General features: G+C 44.6%; 1 pseudogene; it reads right to left on the bottom strand.

Annotated features, from left to right (window-relative positions):
* The window catches only part of LOC127439638 (dynein axonemal heavy chain 2-like), a 124,001-nt pseudogene that overhangs the window by 65,726 nt on the left and 36,030 nt on the right, over positions 1-22,245 (bottom strand).

Here is a 22,245-nt window from a genome sequence, read left to right as displayed (position 1 = left end):
ACAATTAACAAAGAAAAGCAAAACACAGTCAACATTTAATCCCCACTATTACCCCTCCCAATCCCCAACCCCACCCTGACCCCCAACAAACATGAGTAAACACACACACAATATATATATATATATATATATAATAAACACACACATTTAAAACTATACTTCTCTCTCCACTGCCCCTCCCCGAGAGCCCTCCAAGAATGCCAAATAGCTGCCCCATTTCCCATCAAATGAATCCAAGTTCCCCAGCCTTCTACATAACACTTCCAAAAAGCCGCCACCCTCCCCATCTCCGTGCACCACTCTTGAAATGAGGGTGCTCCAGCCAACTTTCATCCCCTTAAAACAATCTGTCTGCCGATAATAACACTGGTTAGGACCCAATTTTTATGTGTTTATCCCCTATATTGATGACCGCCCCATCGCCTAAAATACAGAGTCTGAGGCAAAATGAAATCTGAGTGCCCAATACGTCACACATAAAACTCTGAACCTTCAACCAAAATTCTTGGATCTTAACACACCACCAAAAAAAAAAGGGTTGTGTCTCCATCTTCTGATTGGCATTGCCAGCAGGTGGGTGTATCTTTAAGATCAAGCCTATACAATCTAGAGGGGGTCCAATAGAATCAATGTAAAATCTCGAATTGCATAAGGTGCACCCTTGCATCTCTAGATGCAGACTTGACGTTTTTTAGAATGCCAGCCCACACTCCCTCCTCCAATACCAAGTTGAAATCTTTCTCCCATAATCTCTTGTTAGAAGTTAAAGCTCCATCCCCCAGACTCTGAATTAGCAGGGAGTAATACACTGATGCCTCATGACCTTTTCCAAAAGCAGTAATCACCATTCCCAGAGTATCTGCCACTTTAGGGGGTTGTGAGCTACTCCCAAAAATAGTACATAGCAGATGGCACAGCTGTAAATACCTAAAGAACTGAGATCAGGGAATCCCAAAATGTTGAACCAAATTTTCAAAGGATCTCAACACTCCACTCTCATATAGGTCACTGAGTATATTAACCTCCCTCACAATCCACTCTGACCAGCAGAAAAGGGACTTATTAATACATAATTTTTGGTTCAGCCATATGCTCGAGGCAACATTTAAATAAATGCCCCATTTAAACACTCTGGACACTTTTGTCCATACTGAGTGCAAATGCGAGATAATGGGGTGTAACTTTTCCGATTAGTTTGATAGAAAGGCTTTGCAATGGTGAAATAGGGGCAAGAAATTCCTGTTCAATACAAAACCAGGGAGGAGCTCTCCCAGGTGGAAGTGACCAATGAGCCAAATGTCTGAGACCGAATGCACAATAATAAAACAAAATCTTGGGTAGACCTAGCCCACCTTTGTCAATCGGCCTATGCAACTTACTGAAATGTAATCTGTGACATTTACCATTCCAAATTAAGGACCTCGCTATGCTATCAGATTGCTTGAAATAAGAGAGGGGGACATCTATAGGGAGAGATTGTAGCAGGTAGTTGAATTTTGGAATACAATTCATTTTAATAACATTAACCTTCCAAATCATAGATAAATGTAATAAAGCCCACCTGCCCACATCGCTCGAAAATATTTTTATTAAAGGGTCCAAATTAACTCTAACTAAATCACACAAATTTGCTGGGAATAAAATACCCAAATACTTCAAGCCCTGTTTGGGCCACTGAAAGTTGCCCGGCTGAAAAGCCGTTACCGGGCAGTATGCTGTCAGAGTCAAAACTTGGATTTAGACCAATTAACTCTATATCCCAAGAATTTAGAAAATGAATTAATAATTCTGTGGAGGCAAGGTAATCCACTCATATTAACATTTGACATTTTGACATATTACAAAAAATAGATTGTGTGTCAAAACAAAATTATAAAGACCACATTCCAACATTAGTGCAACAATCAAACCCCAAACTTCCCCCAGAACCAAACAAACAGAAAAAAGAAAAGCACGTGCATTAACCCCACACACGACAGCGCCAACTGGTGTCCATCCCTCTAAACTCAAACAGTCCACGTACGCCTACGAGAGCCCGCGCGACAACCTTGCCATCAGATTTCTCAAGTCCGGTGTTTCTATAAAAATTTTGTGAGACAGTATTACACAACAAAAGATAATCTATAAAACAAACTCCAGCCAATAGGCGGAATAAACACAAAGAGCGTGTAGATTCATCCACAAAATTGTCCTGAAGGTGTGTTACTCTACAAAACATACTCCAGCCGCCAGGCGGAACCAGCACAAAAAGAAACAAAAAAGGCACTCAGTTCCCTATCTGTCACTCACTCGATGTTGTGTCGATGTAGTGACACTAGGGGTCACTCTTGGGAGCCCGAGACACCTCTGGTCTTTGATAAAAGGCCAATGAAAATTGGCGAGTGGTATTTGCATGTCACTCCCCCAGACATTCGGGTATAAAAGGAGCTGGTATGCAACCATTCATTCAGATTTTCTCTTCGGAGCTGAACGGTCATGCTCACTGAGCTGAATTCCCACGACTGTTCATTCACCTCTGCTGGATCTGATGGTACATTTCAGCGGCTTCTCCCACCTCTGTGCTGGTGCACTGCAGAGAATGCCCCTGGGCACTTTGGCAGAAATAAGAGTATATTTCTCTAAAAGAGTATATTTCTCTAAAAGAGCGGCACACACGAAACGTCTTTTTAAAGACGCGTCTTTTTAAAGATGCCTTTCCGATTGTGTGTTATTCCTGGTTACGCCCGTTATCTCTCGCCTTCTGATGGTCACGATCACTGTCTTTCGTGTCTGGGCACTGCTCACGCGGAGACAGCGTTCGTGGATGGTCATATTCTCATTGCGAGGACATGTCCATGGCAACGATGCGGTCGTGGCTCGCCTTCGTAAGAAAGCAAGCCACCCCAGAGGCTCCCCGCCTCAGTCCTTTTACCCACAGGTATGAGGCCAGCGCGGTTAGCACTGGGGGCGATTTGGGGACCCCAATGGGACCGCCTCCGCCGGGTATCCCCCGCGGACCTCCCATTCCCCAGCACGCTCGTCTGCCCTGATTGGGCTTCCAGATGAGTTCGCTGGCTCGTCTCACAGTGAGTTCGACCTCTTATTCGGAGCCCGCGAATGTGATGAGCTCTCGAGCGCAGCATCGGAGAGCAGGCTCGTCCAGTTGGACACGGAAGCCTCAGCTGGGCTCCTCCCTTCAGGGTCGATTGCCCAGTCACATGGAGACGTGGAGATGACAACATGCTTTCCCGGGCAGCCACGAGCTAGAGTGGAACCCTCCGCTCTTCCCTGAACCCTCGCAGCTCGATGATTGGTTCCTGGGCTCGCGGCGCCGCTCAAAGCCACGCCCCACCCCTGTTCCTTTCTTCCTGGAACTGCACGAAGAGCTGACAAGGTCATGGGAGGCACTTTTTACTGCCCGGTCCCGATCTTTTCAGCTTCCTACCCTCGATGGTGAGGTGGCCAAGGGCTATTCAGCAATCCCCCGGTGGATAAAGGCGCTCGCGGTGCACCTATGCCCACAGAGCGCCGCCACCTGGCGTGGGTGCCCAAAGCCCCCGTCCAAGGCCTGTATGTTTACATCGTCTCTGACGGCCAAGGCCTATGGTGCCGCTGGACAAGCCGCCTCCACCCTGCAAGCCATGGCTCTCCTGCAAGTCCGCCAAGGTGCTAAAGAAACTGCACAAGGGTAGTTCTGCCCTGGGATTGATGCAAGAACTGCGCTCGGTGACCGACTTTGCTCTCCGAGCGACGGAGGTCACGGCGCGGTCTCTCGGGCGGACGATGTCCACATTAGTGGTCCAGGAGCACCACATTTGGCTCAACCTGGTCGAGATGGGTGAGGCCGACAGGACACGATTCCTTGCTGCCACCATCTCCCAGGCTGGCCTATTCGGCGACACCGTCAAGGACTTTGCCCAGCAGTTCTTAACGGTGGAGCAGTAGACGGAGGCTATCTGGCATATCCTGCCCTGGCGCGGCTCAAGATCCCGCACCCCGTCTACTCATCGCCAAGGGCGTCCGCCCCTTCAGCCCGGCCCCGGTGTGGAGCCCACCGCAGGAAGCAGACGCCACCCATCTCACGGCCGCCCAGAACCCGTGAAAGGCTTCAAAGCACCCTTGAGACGGGCAACCCAGGGATGACGAAACCTGCTGCTCTGGAGCAGGTAAGCAGACCTCTCCATCTTTTTGTTACCTTTGCATTTAATTGTGCTGCATGCCCAAGTGGCTGCAGTACCCAAGAGCTCAGCAAGAGCGGTTTCCTTGTTCCCTGGGTCACGTATCCGGTGTGCACGGCCATCATCATGACCACCATCCACCACTCTATTTGGCAGGTTTGGCGCTCCAGCGGCGGTCTCCCGCCCCATAGCGCCCAGCTGTGGCACAAATCTGCCCCCGATGTGACAGTCTCCAAGGGTCATGAGGACAGGCCTCTTCCTCCCCCATCCCAGGCTGTTCCTGGGTCACAAGGAGCCAGGTAAGTGCTTCGATGTCCTTAGACTCAGCACGGCCACAACATGGTGTGGCACCTCGAGCTCTGCCCCGCCGCGAGGCCCCACCTGCCGGTACGTCTGACGACGTTGTCCCTTTGGTCCCCCTTGCGCAGAACTTGGACGTGTGGCTTGCACTTTCCAATTCGTTGCGATTGCTGGTCTGGATCGTCCGACACGGCTACACGATTCAGTTCGCCAGGCGTCTGCCCAGGTTCAGCGGTGTCCACTTCACCTTGGTGAAGGACGAAAATGCTGCTACCTTGCATGGAGATCGCTATCCTCCTACGGAAGGGCGTGATAGAACCTGTCCATCCGGCCGAGATGAAGAAGAGGTTTAACAGCCCCTACTTCATCATACCGAAAAAAGGCGGTGGGTTGCGGCCAATCTTGGACCTGAGAGTACTGAACCAGGCTTTACACAGACTCCCATTCAAGATGCGGATGCAAAAACGCATTCTGGCGAGCGTCCGGCATCAAGATTGGTTCGTGGCGGTAGACCTGAAGGACGCGTACTTCCACGTCTCGATCCTTCCTCGACACAGACCCTACCTGCAGTTTACATTCAAGGGTCAGGCATATCAGTACAAGGTCCTCCCTTTCGGCCTGTCCCTGTCTCCTCGCATTTTCACGAAGGTTGCAGAGGCAGCCCTTGCCCTGCTAAGGGAGGTGGACATTCGCATTCTCAACTATCTCGACGACTGGCCAATCTTAGCTCACTCTCGGGACATGTTGTGCGCACACAGAGACTTGGTGCTCTCACACCTCAGCCGACTAGGGCTTCGGGTCAACTGAGAAAAGAGCAAGCTCCTCCCGGTTCATAGCATCTCTTTTCTCGGTTTGGAGTTGGACTCAGTCTCTTTGACAGCACGCCTCACGAACGAGTGCGCCCAGTCGGTGTTGTCTGTTTGAAGGCGTTCAAACAGAAAACAGTGGTTCCGCTGAAACTTTCAGAGGCTCCCGGGGCATATGGCATCCTCAGCGGTAGCCACCCCGCTCGGGTTGATGCATATGAGACCGCTTCAGCACTGGCTTCAGACTCGAGTCCCGAGATGGGCATGGCATCGCGGGACACATCGCGTGGTCATCACACTGGTCTGTCACAGTCTTTTCAGCCCTTGGACCGACCTCTCGTTTCAACGGGCAGGTGTTCCCCTAGAACTGGTCTCCAGGCGCATCGTGGTCACGACGGATGCCTCCAAAACAGGCTGGGGCGCTGTTTGCAACGGGCACGCAGCTGCCAGCTTGTGGATGGGCCCGCGACTGCATTGGCACATCAACTGCCTCGAGTTGTTGGCAATTCTGCCGCCCTGCGGAGGTTTCGGCCGTTGATCCAGGGCAAGCACGTGTTAGTTCAGACAGACAACACGGTAATGGTAGCATATGTCAACTACCAATGCGGTCTGCACGCTCGTTGTATGTCACAACTCACCCGCCATCTCCTCCTCTGGAGTCAGCAGCACTTCAAGTCGCTGCGAGCCACTCACATCCCGGGCAACCTCAACACTACAGCGGACGCGCTGTCATGACAGGTTACCCTCAGGGGAGAGTGGAGACTTCACCCTCATGTGGTCCAGCTGATTTGGAGTCGATTCGGACAGGCACAGGTGCACCTGTTCGCCTCCCAAGAATCCTCCCCACTGCCTGCTCTGGTACGCCCTGACTGAGGCCCCCCTCGGCATAAACGCGCTGGCACACAGCTGGCCCCATGGCATGTGCAAATATGCATTTCCCCCTGTGAGCCTACTTGCACAGACCCTGTGCAAGGTAAGGGAGGATGAGGAGCAGATCGTCCTGGTAGCACCCTATTGGCCCAACCAGACGTGGTTCTCAGACCTCACGCTCCTCGTGACAGCCTCCCCCCCGGCGAATTCCCCTGAGGAAGGACCTTCTTTCTCAGGGGCGAGGCACCATCTGGCACCCGTGACCAGACCTCTGGAATCTCCATGTCTGGCCCCTGGACGGGACCTGTGGTAGACACGATCACTCAGGCTAGGGCCCCCTCTACGAGGCACCTGTATGCCTTTAAATGCCGTCTGTTCGCTAAGTGGTGTTCTTCCTGACGGGAAGACCCCCAGAAATGCGCAGTCGGATCAGTGCTTTCCTTCCTGCAGGAGAGGTTAGAAGGGAGGCTGTCCCCTTCCACCTTGAAGGTGTACGTTGTCGCCATAGCAGCACACCACGACGCAGTCGAAGGTAAGTCCTTAGGGAAGCACGACCTGATCATCGGGTTCCTAAGAGGCACCAGGAGGCTGAATCTCTCCAGACCGTGCCTCGTTCCCTCATGGGACCTCTCTGTAGTTCTTCAGGGTCTACAGAGAGCCCCCTTTGAGCCTTTGCAATCAGCCGAGCTTAAGGCACTCTCCTTGAAGACTGCCCTCCTGACTGCGCTCACTTCCATCAAGAGGGTAGGAGACCTGTAAGCATTCTCTGTCAGCAAAACGTGTCTGGAGTTCGGTCCGGGTTACTCTCACGTGATCCTGAGACCTCGACTGGGCTATGTGCCCAAGGTTCCCACCACCCCTTTTAAGGACCAGGTGGTGAACCTGCAAGCGCTGCCCCAGGAGGAGGCAGACCCAGCCCTGTCGTTGCTGTGTCCAGTGCGTGCTTTACGCATCTATTTGAATCGCATACAGAGCTTTAGAATCTCTGAGCAGCTCTTTGTCTGCTTTGGTGCACAGCAGAAAGGAAGCGCTGTATCCAAGCAGAGGATCACCCACTGGCTCATTGATGCATAACTATGGCATATCATGCCCAGGACATGCTGCTCCTGGTATGGCTATGAGCCCATTCTACCAGGGGTGTAGTGGCTTCCTGGACCTTGGCCAGGGGTGCCTCTCTAACAGACATTTGCAGAGCAGCGGGCTGGACAACACCCAACACCTTTGCAAGGTTCTACAACCTCCGGGTGGAACCGGTTTCGTCCCAGGTAGTGGCATGCAACACAAGCGGATAAGCCCGGGATAGCCGGCCAGGTGTATCGCTTGCACATAGTGCTTTCCACCTCCATTTGAGCTGAAGACATGCGGCATTAATTCCCAGTAGTGTTCACAAGTTTTGTTTCCTGGTTGACTTCCTCCAAGCCCTGTGGCAGTCGAGTTTTCGGAGAGACTCGCTGCCGGCCCAGTACACGTGCTAACTAAGAGTCCTGTTCTGGGGTAGGTGTTCCGCATGTGGCGGTTCCCTGTAAGCCTAACCCCATGCAATATATATCTTCTGCTAATTCATTTCAATGTTGGCAAACTGCGTCTTCCTTGGGCAGAGCCCTCTGCCCCAGTCTCCATGTTTGTAGTAACTCCTCCCTCATTGGGTAGGATCTACCTTGAAGTCTCTCCACATGGTTGGAAAGACCATGTGATGTATTCTTCAACTTAAATATCCGCCCCCCCTTTGGGCGAGATGTGGTCTCCGTGGTGTCTTCCCCTTGGGAGGGATACCCCCCGACTAGACCTTGCGGCTCAGTCGGATAATCCCCCTTCTTTTTTAAGGAGTGGAAAAAAGAGAAGGGGAAAAGAGGCCACGACTGGGTTAAGCCTGTCTCTATCTCTTGGGTAGTCAACTTGTCCCCAAATGGCCGTTCGACACTCATAACTATGTTGGGGGAGGTTACGTGTCGACCTGGTGTGCTGGCTATGAGGCACACAGTAGTCTGCCCACCACACACCGCCAGTTCACGTAACACAGTTCAGCCAGTTGTGGCATTTCGTATAGGGACCCCTAGTGTCACTACATCGACACAACGTCGAGTGAGTGACAGATAGGGAACGTCATGGTTACTTGTGTAACCTCTGTTCCCTGATGGAGGGAATGAGACGTTGTGTCCTTTCTGCCACAACGCTGAACTACCCGCTGAAATGGCCAGACCTTATATTGGCTCCTCAGCATAAAACCTGAATGAGTGATTGCATACCAGCTCCTTTTATACCCGTATGTCCGTGGGAGTGGCATGCAAATACCAATCGCCAATTTTCACTGGCATTTTATCAAAGACCAGAGGTGTCTCGGGCTCCCAAGAGTGACCTCTAGTGTCACTACATCGACACAACATCTCGTTCCCTCCATCAGGGAATGGAGGTTACACAAGTAACCAAGACGTTTCCTTGAATAGTCAAACGAATGTTCACTGAGCCGGCTACATGAGTGCAACAAATGACCTAATCACTCCAATGTCTTGCAAGAAATACACCACAAAACAAACTCCAGCCAATAGGAGGCATAAGCACACAGAGCGTGCAGATTCATCCACAAGCTGTCCTAAAGGAGTATTACTCCACAAAACAAACTCCAGCTGCTAGGCGGAACCAGCACAAAAAGAAACAAAAAAGGCGCTCAGTTTCCTCAAACAGTCAAGTGAATGTTCAGTGAGTCGGTCCACTCGGCTGCAACATGTGTACCACAAAATAACTTACTCCACTGACTTTATGAAAGACATCGCTTTCTGTGGGCATGTGAATGTTTTACGGCCATCCATAGCATCTATTCTCAATTTGGCCAGTGCAAAAGCGACCTTCTGTTGATGTAAGAGTTTCTTGCATTCCTTGAATCAATCGTGTTTCTCTCGTCGAATTCGCAAAGTCTGGGAACAAGAAAATGCTGTGGTTCTTCCAAAAATGCCTTCCTTTACTCCTCGCATAACACAAGATCTTTATCGGATGATCTCAGAAATTTGGCCAGAATTGATCTGGGCCTGTCTCCCTCAGCAGTTTGCCGAACCGGAACTCTGTGAGCTCGCTCGATTTCCAGCTTATGGCCTGTTATGTCAAGCAGATTCGGAAAGAGCCCGTCCAGGAATTTCACCATATCCTGACCATCTTCGGACCCAGGAATTCAGACGATTCGGATGTTATTCCATCGGCTATGGTTCTCCAACTTCTCCCAGTCACTCTCCAAATCCACCTTGGTCGCTAGCAGATTAGCAGATAATTCCCTCTCCGTTGACTCCAGATAATCGATCCATTTCTCGACATCCCCCACAATTGTAACCACCTCAGAGAATTTCGTCTCCATTGCAGTGATCGATCGACGTATTACAGCAAGATCCTCCAAGTCAGCAATGACCTTTGTTAGCATTGCTGACATGTTCAACATCTCTCACCGAATTTACCTAATTTCTCTGACCAAATCGGCTCCCTGGCATGGGGCCTACTCAGGGGTGTCAGCTTGAACACGTAAGTGTCTTTTAATGTCTCCAGAGCCCGTGGATTTTGAATTCTTTGACATATTGTCCTCTTAGAACAGTTATGGAACAGAGTGTTTCAAATCTTACCGGTTTATGTCATTAATAGTGTTAAAACTAGCAGTGTGCAGAGCTTGCTGTTCACATGTCCGAACCTCGCATGGCGTCTAGTTTTTTTATTATAATTTTTAGTTTCGTTATATTTTATTATAGTTTTTATGCTATTATTGCAATTATTGCTGTAACCTTTATTACAATAGTGTTAACTTAAATTAAATGACTGCATTAACTATTGGCAAGATTTTAAAAGGCTGCATGACCTAACAGTATCCTAAAACAATATCCTAAAACAATGACTAAAGAGCTATTTGGCTATTGCTTAACATACCTCAACAACCCACATGGAATCATGGCAATAAAGGAATTTTCTGGGTTCAATACAAGTTAAGCTCAATTGACAGCATTTGTGGCATAATGTTGATTAACACAAAAATAATTTTTGACTCATCCCTCCTTTCTTTAAAAAAAGCAAAACATTGAGGTTACAGTGAGGCGCTTAAAATGGAAGTGAATGGGGCCAATTTTTGAAGGGTTTAAAGGCAGAAATGTGAAGCTTTTCTGTTAAAACCCATGTATTATTTGAGCTGTAAAGTTGTTTAAATTGTCATTTTAGGGTTTGTAGGCATTACATTGTCATGGCAACCAAGTAATAAAATTCGCTGTAACTTTACACAGAAAAGGTTAGTAAGTGATTTTATCACACTAAAATCATGTTAACATGCATATTGTTTATGTCTTGTGGCTTGTGGAGTATTTTAAAGTTAAAAAATTGGCACCCAATTCACTTCTGTTGTAAGTGCCTCACTGTAACTGAGAAGAAAATGAAGGACGAGTCAAAATAAATTTGTATGGTAATCAACATTACAAAAGCTGTTTATTGAGCTTAACTTGAACTGAACCCGGAATATTCCTTTAACATCAGCCGAAAATGGAAAAGCTGTCTCAGAGGTGGATCAAACTTTTACATTTTGATTACAAAGATTACATTTAAGATAAGCATTTTTTATTTAGAATAACAAACAGTGATGAGTCCAGGAATGAGAATTAAGAGTGTTCATTAAATGTTGACTTCAAAAACATACAGAACAAGTTCATCGATAAATTCATTGTTTTAATAAAAGTAGCCATATTCTCCAGTGCACTGTTTATTTAGATTGTTTTGAGCTCTACTCACTGTAGGGAAGGTCATGCTCATGAGATTAAAGCGGCTCTGCAGAAGTCCTGATATGTGGGTTCTCCCTCCACCAGGGGGCACCATAGCAGCCAGGAGGAAAATGTCCTTTTAGAGCAGAGAGTGACAAAGAGTGACACAAAACATGGGCCAGGTTCGGAATGGCATACAAACATACTATTTGTACTACTTCTGCAATATATAGATATGGTATTAGGCCATTCCGAATTCAGACACATATTTATACACACTTCCAGCACTTCTACAACTAATAAACCTGTGCATTCAAAATCAGTACACACACAATTACATTGATACATTTGAGGGTCTGTTTCTGGCAGTCATACCAGAAGCCGTTGTCGATCACAAGCATCTTCTTGCATCCCACCGGCACATACACACCTTTAATCCTTTTCTCCACCTGAGACTCGATAATCTCCTGCACATTATTAGAGCTAGTCTAAAAGAGAGAGGGAATAACAACAACAACATTGTTAGGGCATTTTGGGCATGTCGACTACTCATGGAGGTTGGAGCGAGTTCATTTTGTGCTATTATTATTTATCTATGTAAAGACATATATGGCTGTTGCTTCACCTCTTGCTGCCCTTTCAGCATCTTAAGGCAGTCAAATTAGGATTGAAGACCCTGCATTCTGTTCCATGTAGTTGTGGTCTGTCTACCTGTTTTTATAAGGGCAAAAAATGTATCATGTCTGCACAACCTCTAATCCTCTCCAACCAGTGTTGTTGAGTGCTGTTGCAGCCTCAGACTGAGACCGCGTCCACACAAATCTGTTTAAGTTTGAAAACTCTGTTTTTAGTTTCTTAAGGTCATAATTTTATTTCTAAAGCGTTATGGAAAGTGTTTTCAAAAGTCTTTGTTTTCGGTAGAGGAAAATGGCATTCTAGTATGGATGAGAGGTGTAAACAAAGCAAAATCAATGCATTTTCAATCACAAAAGTATTAGTGTGACTGTGGACGTGACCTGAAAGTCACTATGTACAGTGCTGATGCAAGTTGCCATTTTCTTCTAACCAACAGGACCGCAAGGTACCATCGAAAATGCTACCATAACAGATCACAAAATGAACAAAAGAAGCCCCATTTTTGCATGTAAATGTTACTGGACTTTCATCAGTGTGAAACATTGAATTTGAAAAAAGCAGTCCCCCAGTTAATGATCTCATGATCGATAATTGCTACCACTTAGAGTACTTGATTACTCAGTACTTGTGACCATCCCTAACTATTATGAAGACAAGAATGACAGCAAGGTACATAAGTAAAATATTCATGTTACGAGGAGGAGGGCATGGCTGGGCCGTGATGGTGCACGGCGGGCGCTGAATCAGCTATCCAGCGGGAGGGCGAGATAAAGGGGAGCCGGAGCCTCCGGCTCCCCTTTATCTCGCTCTCCCGCTGGATAGCTGATTCAGCGCCCGCCGTGCACTATCACGGCCTGGCCACACCCTCTTCCTTGTCACAATTCAGTAAGCATGTCTGACTGTTTGAGGGATGGTGTAAAACTCTTTAATAAATTATTATGGTGATGGTGGTAGAGGTTGATGGTGACGGTGATGACGCTAGAGATCTCACAGCCTGTTGTAAGAACTACTCATCAGGTTGGGCCATCTGAGCAATGATTCAGCTCATTACAGATGTGACATCAGATTTACTGCACTTACCTCACTAATCAAACACACACACACTGCTCCGAACATCCTAAAGGTCACTGTGTGTGGGTGAGTTTATGTCATCTGATGCAAGAGAGCAACAGACTAGCTAAACAGGGCACAGTGATGACTTCCTTTTCATATAAAAAGTTTTTTTGTTTAAAGGGATAGTTCATCCAAAAATGAAAATTCTTTCATAATTTACTTACCCTCATGCCATCCTATTTGTGTATGACTTTCTTTCTTCTGCAGAACACAAACAAATATTTTTAGAAGAATATCTTTGCTCTGTAGGTCCATTCAATGCAAAAGAATGGTAGCCAAAACTTTGAAGCTCCAAAAAGCACATAAAGGCAGCATAAAAGTAATCCATACGACTTCCGGTAATCCAGTTGTTTAATCAATGTCCTTTTTGGTGATCTAATCTATTTTGGGTGAAAACAGACCCAAATAATAACTCCTTTTTCACTTTACATCTTGCCATTGCAGGCACGATCATGGTTTCGAGGTTGATGACACTTCCTAGTACTGGACCAATGCACAGATCACTAGATGGTGCTAGTAAGTGTAATTGAGCTGGAAATCATGATTCCCAAGGAGATTACTGAAGTAAAAATGTATAGTGTAACAATTTATATTGTTGTGGTCTGTACCAGGGTTATTAAAATTTTGAAAATTTCACTAGTTTTTATTTCATTATGTGTTTTGGTTTTCAATTTCAGTTTCTGTCACAAATTGTTGAGGTAGGACCCAAACGCAGGAGGCAAGTGAATAAAGGGTGAGGAGTACAGGAACTGACTGAAAACATGGACTGGCAAACTTATGAACACAAAACAATCTGGCAGAGACAAGAGGAAAGAGGGCCCAATATATAGAAGGAACACACATGAGGAAAAGGTGAAACTAATTAACATAACAAGGACTAAACGAGGGAGAGTGGTGAGGAAACAATGATGAGGCGGAGTCAGAGACGCACATGACAAGACAAACACAAAGCCATGTGCAAACACACAAGACCAAACAGGCACGAGTGCACATGGTGATGAAGAATCAAACACAGCCATGTGCAGTCACAACACACAAGACATGTACAAACATAACCAATGGGCGGAGGAGACTGTTATGATCCCGCCACAACAAGAATAAACTAAAACTAAAGTAGCAGGATCATGACAGTAACCCCCAGGTGGAAACAGGTGGATGGCACAAAATAAAAAAGAAAAACATAAGTCCAGGCATGGAGGCAGGACCGGAGAAACAGAACTAGGTGTAGCAACTTGACTTGGCTAGGCTTGGCAGGTACCAGCGACAAGATGATAAGGACTGAATCGGCGGTTGGCAGGGAAGGGACTGACTCAGGAGAAGAGCAATGTCAGGTGGCACCAGGACAGGAGTGAGGTCAAGCGGGTGCTGGTTACTGGGCTGAATAACAGACTGGTGGCTGGTGTCTGACGGGTGCTGGTTACTGGGCTGAGCAATAGACTGGTGGCTGGTACCTGATGGGTGCTGGTTACTGGGCTGAGCAACAGAATGGAAGCTGGTGTCTAATGGGTGCTGGCCACTGGACTGAGCAAAAGGCTGGTTGACAACTTCTGGGGACTGGACAGGATAGTCGATGGTCACAGGGGACTGAATAGGTTCATCGACGGTTACAGGAAACTGGATAGGCTCATCAATGACCACAGGGAACAGAACAGGCTTGTTGAAGGTCACCGGGGGCTGGACAGGATCGTCGACGGTCACAGGGGACTGGACAGGATTGATGATGGTCACAGGGGACTAGACAGACTTGTCGACAGCCACAGAGAACTGGACAGGCTCATCAACAGCCAAAGGGAACTGGACAGGCTCATAGACAGCCACAGGGAACTGGACAGGCTCGTAGACAGCCACAGGGAACTGGACAGGCTCGTCGAAAGCCTAAGGGAACTGGACGGACTTGTTGATGGCCACAGGGAACAGGACAGGCTCGTCGACAGCCTCAGAGAACTGGAAAGAATCGATGACCACAGAGAACGGGACAGGCTCGTCGACAGCATCAGGGAACTGGACAGACTCGATGACCACAAGTAACTGGACAGGCTTGTCGATGACCAAATGGAACTGGACAGGTTCGTTGACAGCCTCAGGGAACTGGACAGACTCGATGACCACAGGGAACTGGACAGACTGTGCGGCAGCCTCTGTGGACAGGAGCAATGGCAGTGACTGGGAAACAGCCTCCGTGGCCGGGAGCGCTGGCAGCGACTGGGAAGCAGGACCCTTCCCCTCCTCCTCCTTTTCCAGAAGGTCAGAACACTGCTGCAGGAACAGTCTCCACCTCCTGGTGGTCAGCAGTGGGCTCCTCCACCTCCTGGCGGTCAGCGGTGGGCCCCTCCACCTCCTGCTGGTCAGCAGCGGGCTCCTCTACCTCCTGCCGGTCAGCAGCAAGCTCCTCCACCTCCTGACGGTCAATGACGGGCCCCTCCATCTCCTGGCGGTCAGCAGACCGCTTCCTCCTTTCTCTGCAGTGTGAAGCCTGGGAAGAGCCAGAGAGATGACAGGGCACTGGCTGAGAGGGGTCTTGGGATTTGGCATTCCTCCTCTGAAGCATAAGTTTAACTTCTGCGAGCCGGCAGATGTGGTCCACCAAATCCCAATAGGGCCAGCTAAATATCTCCCCCAGCTCCTCTGGACAGGTGGACATGTCCAGGCCTGACAAAATGAGGTGTTTGAGGACGGTTTCACCAATACACCACCTGCAAGCCACATCAGAAAGCTCCTCATTAACACCAATGGGGCGACCGTGCTGGGAGCAAAAACCAAGAACCTGGGTGGTGTCTTGGGAGACCGACCTCTCTTGGACTGGAGCTGGGTTCGAAGAAATGCCCATGTTACCTCCACTAGGTCAAAAAATGGCCAGATTGTTATGTCATGAATTGTTGAGGTAGGAACCAAATGTAGGAGGCAAGTGAAAAAGGGCGAGGAGTACAGGAACCGACTGAAAACACGGACTGGCAAACTCATGAACACACAAAACAGTCTGGCAGAGACAAGAAGAAAGAGGGCACAATATATAGAAAGAACACACATGAGGACCAGGTGAAACAAATTAATAGCAAGGACTAAACGAGGGAGAGTGATGAGGAAACGAGGAGGCGGAGTTGGAGACGCACATGGCAAGACAAACACAAAGAATGTGCAAACATACAAGACCAAACAGACACGAGTGCACATGGCGGTGAAGAATCAAACACAGCCATGTGCTCTCACCACACACAAGACATGTACAAACATAACCAATGGGCGGAGGAGACTGGTGCATACATCGTTTTTATTTAGTTTTTTTTTTTTTTAAAGTGACTCATTCGAATTTAGTTTTAGTGTAGTTTTAGTTTTCATCTGATAAAACACCACAAAATATCTGTATCGCTTTGAAATAAGGTTGCATTTGTTAACATTAGTTAACTACATTAGTTAATATGAACCAACAGTGAATAACACTAACAGCAAATATTAGTCCTGGTTAATGTTAATTCCAACATATACTAGTACATTTTAATTAACATTGAAAAGTATGTTAATATACGGTACATGCAAACATTTAGGCATTATGAACTAAAGATGAATTATGAACTAGAATAACCAATTGTAGATTGATAAATTACCACTGACCAAGATAAATAAATGCTATAAAAATGGTAACACTTTACAATAAGGTTTCATTTGTTAACATTAGTTAACTGCATTAGTTAATATGAACCAACAGTGAACAACACTTACAGCACATATTAATCTTGATTAATGTTAATTCCAACATATACTAGTACGTTTTTTACATTAAAAAATATGTTAATATATGGTACATGTAAATATTTATGCATTATGAACTAAAGATGAATTATGAACTAGAATAACCAATTGTAGATTTATAAATGACCAATGACCAAAATTAATAAATGCTATAAAAAATGGTAACACTTTAAAATAAGGTTTCATTTGTTAACATTAGTTAACTACATTAGTAAACATGAACTAACAATGAACAATACTTTTACAGCATTGGCATTTGGCAGTGGCTAATGTTAATTTCAAAATATACAACTTTTGATTTAAAAATGTATCATTAACATTAGTTCTATCAGAAAGACTCAAGATATTTGGAATTAACACAAACGAAAGATACTTATATCATTTGGTGTAAGCCCCATCATACAGTTCAGCACTCAGATGCTGCTTGAACCATCAGATCCTGCTGGAGGCAATAACAGCAGGGGAGCTATGCCTGATAGAATGAATCCCAAGAACTACGCTTACGCTTACATTTAATGCACTATGAACTAACATGAACAAACAATGAACAACTGTATTTTTATAAATGAACATGGTCTAAGATGAATAAATGCTGTAAAAATATATTGTTCATTGTTAGTTCATGATCCCTAATGCATTAACCAATAATGTTAATGAATGGAACCTTATTGTAAAGTGTTAGCCTGCCTGTGATGACACTTGATAGGAAGCTACTCATGCTCAAAAGTTTCCATCAAAGTTAAACATTTTATTTGTCTATTTCACAACAACACAGCATACTGGAGCACTTACAGAGCTGAGATATTCTTTTCAAAACCTTTGCTTGTGTTCTGCAGAAGAAAGAAAGTCATACACTTCTGGGATGGCTTGAGGGTGAGTAAATGATGAGAGAATTTTCATTAAAAGTATTTTTTTTTCTTTTAAGTTTCATTGATAGAATGGTCTTGCACTTTATATTGACACCTTTTGGTGAGGTTTTCATTTATCAATACCATTGTAGAAATAAATACCCTATTCTGCAATCAAATGTCTAATTAAAAGGGTGTTATCAAGGCTGTGAGTAGCATTTAGCTGATCATATCTCAGCATGGAAACTACCATGCCTTATATAAAACAAAACAGATTTTTCTAGGCCATTGATATGACATATAAACATATTTGCAAAAACTACTGACAAAATTACATAATGCACCTGTAACAACTAGGCTACACCATCTCCCAAAACTGAAATACGTTTTGTTGAGGTCAAAGATTGTCAAAGAATCATTATCAATAATAATAGCAATTGTAATCACCTGTGAGGAGATGTTGACAGTTAGTGTGGCCCAAGTTACTGAGTCCAGGCTCTGCAGGACACTCTGGGCCACTGAAGCCTTTCCTGTCCCCACTGGACCTGTCAGCAGCACAGAGTGCTGAGCGTGCACAACAGCCTTCACAAGGTAATGATACCACACTGTGTCTACTGTGGGCACATTTATCTTATAGAATGGAGCACTGCAGAGAAAGAGACAGACTCAATGGACTTAAAGGGATAGTTCACCCAAAAATTACAATTCTCTTATAATTTACTCACCCTCATGCCATCCCAGATTTCTTTCTTCTGCTGAACACAAATAAATATTTTCAGAAGAATATCTCAGCTCTGTTGGTTCATACAATGCAAGTGAATGGTGGCCAGAACTCTGAAGGTGCAAATATCACATAAAGGCAGCATAAAAGTAATCCATAAGATTCCAGTGATTAAATTGATGTCTTCTGAAGTGATCTGATTGGTTTTAGGTGAGAACAAACCAAAATATAACTCCTTTTTCACTGCACAGCTTGCCATTGCAGTCTCTAGGCACGATCATGATTTCAAGCTTGATTGCACTTCCTTGTGCTTGATACATGCACAGAGCACTAGATGTAGCTAAAGGAAATGAATCTAGCTTGAAATCATGATTGACAAGGAGACTGCTGTCAAGTTTTATAATGAAAAAGGAATTACATTTTGGTTTGTTCTCACCCAAAACCAATTGGACCACTTCAGAATTTGATTTTAATTACTGTAATGCTGCCTTTATGTGATATTTGGAACTTCAGAGTTCTGGCTACCATTCACTTGCATTGTGTGGAGCTACATAGCTGAAATATTCTTCTAAAAATTTTAATTTGTGTTCAGCAGAACAATGAAAGTTACACACATCTGGGATGGCATGAGTTTGAGTAAATTATGAGAGAATTTTAAGTTTTAACTTCACTCTAGAAATGGGCAGACACAGAAAAACACGGCTGCCACAAGAACAAAAGTTGTATTTACAAGGCAATCACAACAAAATCAAATCAGAGCTTAATTTTCTGACAGAATGCACAAAATAAAATGAAACTGATACACCAAAAAATGCAAAACTGCCCTTATTATTTGTTGAACACAAGACAGTGAAACTTTGGACCCAATTTTAAGAACGCTAGTGCTAGGCGCAGAGACAGTGAAACTTTGGGCCCTATTTTAAGAACGCTAATGCTAGGCGCAGTGCTACGCCATAAGTCATTAGCGCAAAGTCAACAGGCATGGCCTTGAAGTTTTGGTGTTTTCATGCTAGCAAGTGTTAAGTCTAGGCGCATGTGGGTTTGGCGAAATTGCGTGCGTAAAGTGCTAATGGGCTGGATCGAGTGTAATTTAATTTTGAGGTCCTTCTCCAGTTATTGCAGCATCTGCGTCCTGTTATATAGTCCATTCCCTCAAGCACCAGCGATATAAACAAAGACAGCACATTCATAAGAAGCTGGTAGTGTAAATGTACTATATGCAATGAATTAGTAGAATGTCAGGAAAATGTGGTTTAGGATTTGGATGTACGCTCTGTAAAATTATAGAGAATGTAAGTATTATTAATCATTTTCCTCTACTGACACACAAATCATGGCTAGTATTAACAGTGATTGTTTCGGCACACACTTTATTTCTACCAGTTGATTTTGAAAAAATAAATTCTTTCATCGAAACAATTTTTTTAACCTAAAATAATTCTAAATTCATATTTCATTTATATATATATATATATATATATATATATATATATATATATATATATATATATATTCAAAATAACCAAGTGGTAAAAAAAAAAAAATCACACCAAATCCAAATATTTTACCCTCTCCAACTTCTTCCACCGGACCCTTTTGCAGTGACTTAAAAATCACTCTACAATAACGAGTGTAAAATTAATGTAATACATTTTTTGATTCATAAAACTGTGATTGTCAGGGACTTACTTTGAAGTTCCACTATATTTTCAGAGTTTGGACATGAACTTTATTACCACCTGCTGGTGGAATCTCCATACTGCAAATGTAGGAACTGAATTTGGACTTTGCTCTGAAAAAAGACGTGCATCTCAAATGTCTTAGCACAATGATGTATTTTTCAGGAAATTAGCAAATTGTGCTTTGCGCCACTTCATCAACATACAATACACCCAGTTTGCGGCAAAGATAAAATTAGTTAAGAGGTAGCGCACAGTCTTTGCCCGTAGTGCTGCGCTTTGTATGCTCACAAAAATAGAGCCCCACCATGTGTCTGTCTGCCACAGTATTAGACTTTAGTATGACTTAGTATCTCCTTCACTAAAACTCTATAAAAATTTGTTTCCCCTTTATTGGTAGTTTCATTTTATTTATTGAAAGTCATGCCTTATATCTTTCTTTGTCAATTACACTGTAAATGTTTTCTTTTTTCTTTTCTTAATTTATGCACATTGTGTTGCACAGATTCAGTTTTTGCACCATTTTAATTGTATGCAGTTGAGCTCTAAATACTTGAGCAGTGCAAATGTACAAATACTTGTCATGCCAATAAACCACTTTTAAACTGAAACTGAGAGAGACAGATAGAGAGAGAGAGACAGATGATAATTAAAAAAGATGACGGAGAGAAAGTTGAAAAATGGGATGGCTGACGTGTGCTTTCAAAAAAGGACAAAAAATGAAGGGAAAACTTAGAATATGGAAAGATAGAGAGAGAGAGAGAGAGAGCACAAGGGGGTGGAAGGAAATTGTATTAAGAGAGCAGGATGAATGAGAATACAGAGGAAGAGGAGGCGAAAGTCCTGAAAATTAAAAGATGGAGCGAGACATCTCAAATGAACAGAGGGATAAAAAAAGAGCAAGGTAGAAAGGGATGGAAAATGGACAGCCGACATTGAGGGAGCACAGAGAGCCAAGAGGACAAAGGACAATGAAGGGGAAAGAGTTGGACTGACATGAGAAATGAGAGCAGGGGAGAGAAGAGCAAGACAAAGAAGGATGAAAAAGATGAAATATATGAATAGACGGGGAATTCAGAAGTCTGGGAGGGAGCCAGGCGAGAGGCCTTTGACTGAGCCCGCAGGCGGCTGGCAGAGACCCCTCAACAGGGGGACAATGGGGGCACACACATACACACACACCTCACTTGGAGGCATAGCGCCAGCCCTTGGGCAGCTTGTCCTCAAATGACGCCCACGTCTTGTTCTTGGTGTCCACGTAGTACTTGAAGACGGTGTTCTGAGGTTTAATATAAGCTCATTAGTTCTCCAGTAATAGATTTGTTTCTGTAGGCAGAATGGCTTAAAAATGGTTTGAGATGCAGAGCATCAGTAGTTTTCATGTGTTGCATTAGCATGTTGTGCATGCATACATTTATTACATGTACACAAACACTTCTGTGGTCCCAAAGAGCATTTGGGCACTTAATGCCCAAATGCTTTCAATGTATGAATGTTTCTGCATTAGAAAACGAAATCTTGAACCAATTGGGATTTATTGTTAAGCAAAACATTTCACAAAAATCAGTTTGTTAAGTTGTAAATGGCAAAACATTAGATATACTGTACATAATTAAGACAAATAGTATTGGACACTTCCTGGTTATTCTCCCATTGTTAATGGTCCACTTGGTTTGATATTTTGTTATCTAATGCAAAGAGAGTTAAGTGCCAAAATACTTTTTTAAGCCACTGTATATCTTGTTATGGAAAGTTCCCTCTATTTCATGTAGAAAGGTATCAATCTTCTTGCGTCCATCCTCATCTACAGACACACAAACAGACCATGTGAGACTGAAGATGAACCAGAGCTCCACCATACGGCCAAAGTGTTCTGAATAAGAGCATTGATCAGCCCATCTAAACAAATACTAAGCAAAATATTAAGTTTAATTAAGCTTAATGCTTTGATTAAGTCAAACATTGGCACAAGACTTGAGTGTAGCAAGATCTGAAATCAAAGTCAGCAGAAAAGAGTGTGGGTCTGAATTTTTCACCAGGCTTAAAGGAATAGTTCACCCAAAAATGAAAATTACGAGTTTTTCTTATGCAATCATGAATGCAAAATGGAGTGTCATGTTGGAAGTCAAGTCATTTTAATTTGTACAGCGCTTTTCAGAAAACACATTGTTTCAAAGCTTTTCTTTTCAGAAAATCATACGGTAGTGTCTGTAATGTCTTAAATATCATCCAGAGTGCCCAGAGCATTTGCATTGAAAACTTCATGGAAAGTCATGCCGTAGGGCCCCTGTATACTTCCTACAAAATCAAAGAGCGAATGTGTGTGATGTCATTTAGAACAAAATCTGGTCAAAAAGAAGGTGATTTTGAGTTTGTTTTTCGGTGGTTTGTCACAGCTCGCCAGGACAAACTTTCAGGAAAACTTCTCACCCGCTGCTAAACACTTTAACACTTTCTTACTGACATCCATCAGTAGGTGTGACCAGGAGCTCCACCTACTTTGAGGCAGACAGCTAATTCTCTTTAGGTCAGTTAAGATCAGTCAATATTAATATTAAGAGTTATTAGCGAGTTGGCGCAAACTTTCCTACATCAGTACGATTGCTTGCGTAGAGACATTTTCCAAGAACATGTCATGCAATTTAAAAAAAAT

Source organism: Myxocyprinus asiaticus, chromosome 1 (genome assembly GCF_019703515.2).
Source record: "Myxocyprinus asiaticus isolate MX2 ecotype Aquarium Trade chromosome 1, UBuf_Myxa_2, whole genome shotgun sequence".
Lineage (NCBI taxonomy): Eukaryota > Metazoa > Chordata > Actinopteri > Cypriniformes > Catostomidae > Myxocyprinus > Myxocyprinus asiaticus.
This window is presented reverse-complemented; position numbering and strand designations above follow the sequence as displayed.